The sequence below is a fragment of the Platalea leucorodia genome, assembly GCF_965183815.1.
Source record: "Platalea leucorodia genome assembly, chromosome: 19".
Classification (NCBI taxonomy): domain Eukaryota; kingdom Metazoa; phylum Chordata; class Aves; order Pelecaniformes; family Threskiornithidae; genus Platalea; species Platalea leucorodia.
Window position 1 is genome coordinate 3,366,443 of NC_138841.1, and position 7,317 is coordinate 3,373,759.

Genomic DNA, 7,317 nt, shown 5'->3' on the forward strand with positions numbered 1-7,317 from the left:
GCTTTAATAAATAGATGCTTAAAATACACTTTGTACTATGTAACCGTCTCCTTGCATTAAACTGAAAAACTCAATCAATAATCCAGAAAAATTCAACCCAACAGCAGGCTGTTTTCCTATTATTGAACCTTTTTGTCCAATAACCTAGACAACTAGATTAACTGTAAAGTATGTGCAATGTAATAATTCTCTACTATGAATATTGCATTGCTGGGATCCATTAGCATTTTAGACAGGCTGTAATTAGGCATGATGGAACCATGTGGATTTTGGAGTTTAGGCTCATATCCAAAAATCCCAGAGTGAAATTTTTACCTACTTCCAGAATTTTGGTGTTAAATGACAAAAGGACGGGCACAAAGCCTGTTTCCCCAAAGGCGAGCGCTGCCCTGCTGCAAGCACTGGGCAGACCGTGCCGTCCGTGCTAGGAGGACCACCTCAAAAGATGGTGCGTCCTGGGGAGGAGAGCTGGAGGGGAAAGACATGGCTGTGGGTGAACCTGCAAAATAACTACGGGACAGGCTGCAACCTAAAAATCACCTGTGGAATTGCTGCCAGATAATTATTAAATCCCTGCCAGGGACCAATGCCCAATCTAGTTCTCAGTCTAAGATGGGCAAAGAAAAGGTTTTTTTCGTTATTAAACTTTCAGACACACTTCCAGGAAAATTAGGGATTTTTGAAACGTTTTCTTTCCAAACACTACGACTTTGGTTTGAGCCGAGTGCCTTAAGCTGGGAAGGTTTGGAGGAGCAGCCGGTGTCTGTTCGGACCGCGGAGCCCTTACTCCATCATTAACGCCCGGGCTCTGGCAGTCGGCTGCTGGCTTCGGTGCGTTAGCTCATCCGACCGCAAGGAACATCAGAAACGTGCCCGCTACTCCTAGCGCTTTGTAGCTATGTGGTTGTTTTGAAACCTCTTCCAGCTTTTCGCTGCTGGGATTAAGATCTTGATTGCTTTTGAATCTTTTTTCCTCCTCTCCCTCTCCCGCTCTCTCTCTGATCTAATCTCTCACTAGATGTTGGTACTGCAGCTGAGCACTAACCACAGGCGCTTAGATTTATATAGCCATACCCGCAGCAGACATCAAGGTGAGATCAGCTGTTCCGTGAATTTTTCATGCCAAACTTTTGCTTTGCTCGATCTGGCAGGGCTTTTTTCTTCTCCTAACAACTGGGGACGCAGCACAGAGTCTAGAGAGAGATAAATGTACTTTGTGATGATTTGGTTTTCCACTTTTTTGAAGGGGACAATATTCCAAGGACACAGCTTTCAAAATATTGTCCTGCTTGCCACCGAGGTTTCTGACTGATGTGTCGTATATTATCCAGCGCTGCAAAACCTAAGTGAAGTGGATGAGTGAAAGTTATGATTATAGAATTTCTTGTGACCCTAAGTCGGTATTGAAAACGTCTACCTTTGTATTATCTAAACTCTCTTTTTATATTCTTTCACTTTTGTTGTGCAGATCCATCAATAAGACACATCATAACTCTGCCGTCCCCCTCTTGGGCAGATTCTTCCCATTTTCAGTTAACACCAGTGCAAGGCGAAGTGCCAGCGAGCGCGTGATATACGGCCCTGCTCGCAGTTCCATCCCCAGGAGCTATTTGACACAGCGTGGCTTCGGCCCGAGGCCTGAAAGCACAAGCCCAAACTTTGTATTTTAATATTACGTGATAACCTCATAGAAGGATATGGTGTACTTCAGAAATGCACTCTGAATGCCATGGAAGAAATCAATGTCCAGTCCCCAAAATGAGCTCCAAAGGTCCAAACAGATGATAAAGCATATGAACTATTTTCCGTAACAATAAACACAGCCCCGGGAGCCCTCTTGCCTAACCTCACTTCTGGCTGGAGCGGTGGAAAAATTCACCCACTAGCTTCGATGTCAAGTTTGCAAAAAGCTGCGTTCGTGTTTATCCTCTCACTGACTCAATGACACATTGTTAACACAGTATTTTCTGTGTGTACGTTTTGGGATGTATGGGGCCGGGTGTATCTGCAGTGGAAAGATGTACGTATAAAGAGCGCGGGCGCAGCCCAGGCCTGCGCGCGGCAGAGATGTATTGCGCGGGGAGGGAACATAGACAACGGATCCCAGTTCGTGCAGCTTTTCGGGAGTGGGAAGCAGAGGCTGATGGATGACGAGTCAGGCAGTAATGCACTCAGGGGGTCGGTTTTGCTCTGTCTTACCCTGGTGTAAAACACTCTTGTCTTCAGTGGAATTGATCTCTCTCTGAAATCTCCTCTTCCAAATGTTAATACTGGTAAGGCATTGTTGTTTACTGTCTAAAATCGTTGTATTCCTTTCTCTGAATATTTCTTCCTGCAGTTGCTGTGAATTACTTACCTTTTTCTCTTAAAAACTCTCGTAAGGAGATGCCCCGGTACCCCCGCTGCAGGCAGGGGGAGAGGCGACGCAGGCAGCGCTGCGGCTGCGGGCAGGGGCAGCAGGCAGGCGACCGGTTTGCCGCAGTCCGCCCTCCTCCTGACGATGCCCAGAAACACCCCAAGCCCTTCCTCGGGGGTGGAGGTTTCTGCTCGCCGGGCTCTGGCGCGATGCCCCAGCGGAGCTCACGTCACGGATGCTGTCAGCCTTTTAATGTGTTGTTAAACGGAGACGATGTGTCGTGCACCGGCAGACGCGGGGCCGCTGTTTGCACCTTCCTCTGGGTCAGCTGTGTTTTCCCAAGCCGAGGAGATTCGGTGCCTCTGACCCAGCTTTGTGGCTTGCGTTGGCCCAGCATGGGGGGAAAGGCCAGCGATCCCTTTTATTTCAATAAAAAAGTCTGAGCTTTCCTGATGTGCTTGCAACCTTAAAACTGACTGCAGCAACCTGCTGTCATCCTCCAACCTGCTAATTGAAAACTCGCCAGTTTTTGTCAGATGGTATCTTACGAACATCTGAAGTTCTTTTTGCCACTTTCATGCATTTTTTCAGTAACTTTTTTCATTACTTAGTCTTTTTTAACAGAGTTCATTTTCTTTGATCCTCACAAATTCTTCTCCCAGTTCCTCTGATAATTTTTAAAAAGAAATCACGGTAACTTTGAAACGCCTTTCCCCATGTCCATGCTACACAGCATGGCTAAGTGAGATTCCTTCCAAACCTTTAAGAATTGTAAATGTGACCCTGCTAAGAAAATGCAGAAAGTGTCATCTCTTATAACATATAAGACAGTAAAAGACTGTAATTTATAAGGCTAAGTACAAAGGGCTGTTTTTCTTTGAGCTAATTAACTGGAAGAAGAGCATAACTAATTAACTGGAGAGACACAGAAGGAAATATGAGGTTGTAGCAAAGCCCTGCGACTTTGGATGCTCCTTTTCATCTTGCCGATGGATTGCTGGGGATCGGGCTCTGCCGGGGGCCGGTGCGCGGCCCTTCCCTCTCCCCTGCTCTTCCCTGCAGGCTGCTGGCCTCTGAGTTTGGCTCCTGAAACCCGCAGACTGGGGCGCTGGCCTCACCCTCCCGAGGGGCCGGGGCTTGAAACCCACCGCAGTTTGTCGCGCCAGACAAGCGCCATCGCAAGGGAGATTTGTTCTTCCAAGACAAGGCTGTAGTTAATTCCTATTCAAGCGTCCAAATAATTCCAGTGATTTCTTGGTACCTCCAAAATTCAAGCTGCTGTTACTTCAATAGTTCAGCGCAGCACGCGGCTAGGCACCAGGCTGCAGACTTTGGGGCATCATCTCTAGTGACAACACCGATTTGTGGAGTCGTCGTAAGGGAAACTGAGGAATCTCAAGTGGTCAATCTCTTCCCCTCCCTCCCTCCCCTGGAAATCCATTAAAAGACATGTTTCGGGGAATAGGCATCAAAAATAAGTAACTGGTGTGCATGCACCTGATAACACCTACAAAATTAATCACAATAAATGACACTGTTTAATGGAGAAAATGGTACCTGCTATGGCTGTTACCTAGAAAGGAAGCCATTCAATTAAAAGCTAGAGAGGTGTTTAGGAATTTTCTGGGCAGATATAATTTCTTGCTGGATTCCTCAATCTGGCTAGAGCTGTTAAAAGGGCAGTAGAAAAACCTGTGCAGGAAAAACCCCTTGTCCTAAAGAAAGAATGATTTTCTGCATTGCTGACAGCATGTATTTGCTTGGCATTACTACAGCGTGCACCGTGGTGCGGATGCAGCCTAGCCTCGGCACTCGCGTGTTTTTTAATGCTGTTTTTGGATGATTCTGAGCGGCTCTGAGCCTCCAAGTAATGTGTTCCCAGTGCACTGCTGGGGCTCCAGCCACTGCCTTTCCTAGGAAAAATTCCAAATCTCGTCAAACCCTCGGAAGTTCTGGGCTTCCGTTGGTTTCCAGAGGCGGCTTGGCCGGGCAGCCCGGTAGTTACATCCCCTCTCCCTCCGAACAGCTCCGTCAGTGCGACGTGCCGGCGTGGCACCATGGTACAACCCAGAGGATTACGCTTTCCGATTTCAAGTTGAGCTCAACTCTAATCGGAATTTCTCACATACAGTGTATAACGAATGACTCTCTCAATAATGTTGTGCTGTCCAGCACACCCACTGGATGTCAGGTGCCATAAAAGTAAGAGAAAACAATATGCAGCACAAACATATCTCATTATTTTATGCTAGCTGCTGCAATTATTTTTTCTGTAACACTGGCAAAGAGTTCCATAAATTACACAGTTATCACCCATCTGATCTGCTTCTGAGTCTGCTCTGGACCTGCTTCCAGTACCAAACTGTCAGACAGCAGAGTGCTGAAATTTAATGCTCGCAGACATATCCTGAGATGCCTGGGAGCAAAGCTGAGGCAGAAGGGTTGCTTGTTTAGAGACCGCTCTTTAGTTCCTCCACGGATGCAGCTACATTAATATCTTTACCACGACTAGGAATGTGCTTAATTTCGTTAAATTAATTAAATTGCATAATAGCATTTGCTACTGAAGTAATCTTTCAAGGGAGTCACAGCCCAAGCCATCTCTGGGGCAGCAAGGACTCAAACCACATCCCAGGACAGGCATTTTTTGTGACGTCTTTGTGAGATGTCCGAGAGAAATCTCTGGGAAGGGGTATGATACACAAACCTGGACCGAGAGATGGTTGGAAATTTGATTTTCCCATTCCTTGGCGAGAAGGAAAACCAATCCAGGATCTCCCTGGGGAGGAGGAGAGGGTGATCTCCTCCTCTGCTGAGTGTATCTCGGTTTGTTGAGAGCGATGCCGCTCCTGGCCTCTCCCATCAGCCGGGGTCTTCTCTCGCTGCTAATGAGAGGCCAGGCAGAGTTGACGGCTGTGCTCTGATCTCATCAGCTGCCCTCCTTCGGCAAGAACGACCTCATTTTCATCTACTCTGACATTTTTCTTTCCATTAGTATCCAGGGCCAGAAACAATTTGTCCAGGTGCTTTGCCTTTTCCTTTTTATTCCCACAGCAGAGCAAAGTGAATCATAAAAATCACCGAAATTAGAGCAGGGAAAAGACCTTTTAGGCTGTTCCAGTCTTCCCTCGGGGGTAAATGCAGACAGGATTCCCACAGTACGTTTTCTAGTGCTTTAATCAGTTCAATTTTCATCCTGTGGGTCACAGAGGATTAGACAAGAGGAAGGTCTAGGGAATCAGCTCATCCTTTGTTTTTATCAGCAAAATCCTGTTCTGGGCTGAACCAGCAGGAAACTTTAGTATTTTGCTGACTGCTTGATAATTCAGAGTTCATATGCCAGTGAGATAGCAAAGAGGTGTCCTGAATCTGAAACACTTGGTTTAGTCTGATATCACGGCTACTAGTAGCAAGGACTGATCATTACGCGTGTTGCCTGCAAGGTTCAATGTGACTGTCATCGCGTGGTCCCCCTGCTATGCTGGCAGCTGTCCCTGTCCCAGAAAAGTCATTAAAATCGCTACAAGATGGACTAGGGGTAACTTTGCAAAAGATAACGAAAGGATTTAGAACCTAATTCTCTCTGTCTGTCAAAAACATGTAGTATCTGTCACTTGGGAGCATGGGATCCATCCCCTGGCTGTGCTCTTTGGTGACATTCTTACCAGTACTGGGTTAAAAATCCCACTGGCTTCAGTGGGAGCAGATTTGGGTCCAGGCTGGACTACAGCCCCAGCAGCTCCTGGGGTTTTCACAGCTACCTGGGATGATCAGCGCTGGAGTCATCTGAGTTGTATCGGAGCAGGTTATCAAAACACTCTTTCCAAAGCCCAGCCTAAACTGCATGCTAAAGAAAAGGTATTATTGGAAATGCCTAAACGAGAAAAAAGAAAGCAATATGGACACGCCGGCTGAAAAAAGCGTATCAAAGGGCTGGATGCAAAGTTCACTGAAGATCATGCAACTTCATCTCCCGATTTGAACGAGCGTTTGTTTGACTCCTAAACTCCAGGACTGTGTGTATACTGGCAGTGGGAACCGTGCAGCTGCGTAAGCCACACCAAAGCCACGTAGGATCCCTACCTAAAAACACTGACAGAGGCGAAGGCGGCAGTGGGGAGAAGCTGTGCTTTGTGCCTGCTCGGGAGCTGTGGGAAGGCAGCAGCATGAGCCAGATCAGCAAGGCATAAAGCAAGGCTGAGTTTGGATTTGACGAGTGTCAACACGCACTAACAAAGGTTTATGAGTCCAGATGATAAACAATAATGAGAACAGCTGCATCCCAAATGAATCCTTCTTCTGAGAGAGAATATAGGAGATTTCAGCTTATTCAAGTAACATTAGCTTGGGGCAGGGTTAGATTGTTCTGCATTTTGACCTGATTTTGTAATTATCGCTCCTTCATAGAAAGATGTGTTGTTTAAATATCCTCTAATTTGCTTTCAGAGATCATAAACCCCTCTTTATTATCTGCTGCGATGTATTACAGACAGATAATGACTGACTTTTGCCTTCTTTACTTGGAAAAGTGCATTTAATTTTGTGAAATAATGGAGGCGTTTGTTCATCTTTAATACTATTTTCTGTGCTTCATTCCCTTTTACCTAATAAAACAGCCTCCTTCGGAGGTCCACTCTGTGTGATTACTCCTAATGCAGAGAACTGTGTACAGCTGAGGGCACCGATGTGTTAGATATTCATCAAAAACATTGTACAAAACTGCTGCCAGAGTATCACACAGAAATGCCCAGTCTCAGGTTTAATCTGTTCCATTTAATGCACGCATAGCTATCAAGACTTTTTCCAAATTACTTGTAATTACGGCGTTTGTCATTGCAGAATGAGGGTGTCTTAGGCCAGCACCGAGTCCGTATTTAGCAGAAGGGATGGCGGCCAGGAGCTCTCTGGAGAGCACCTCTGCTGACTGAAGGGAAAGCCTTCCCCAGCCCAGCGAAAAGAGC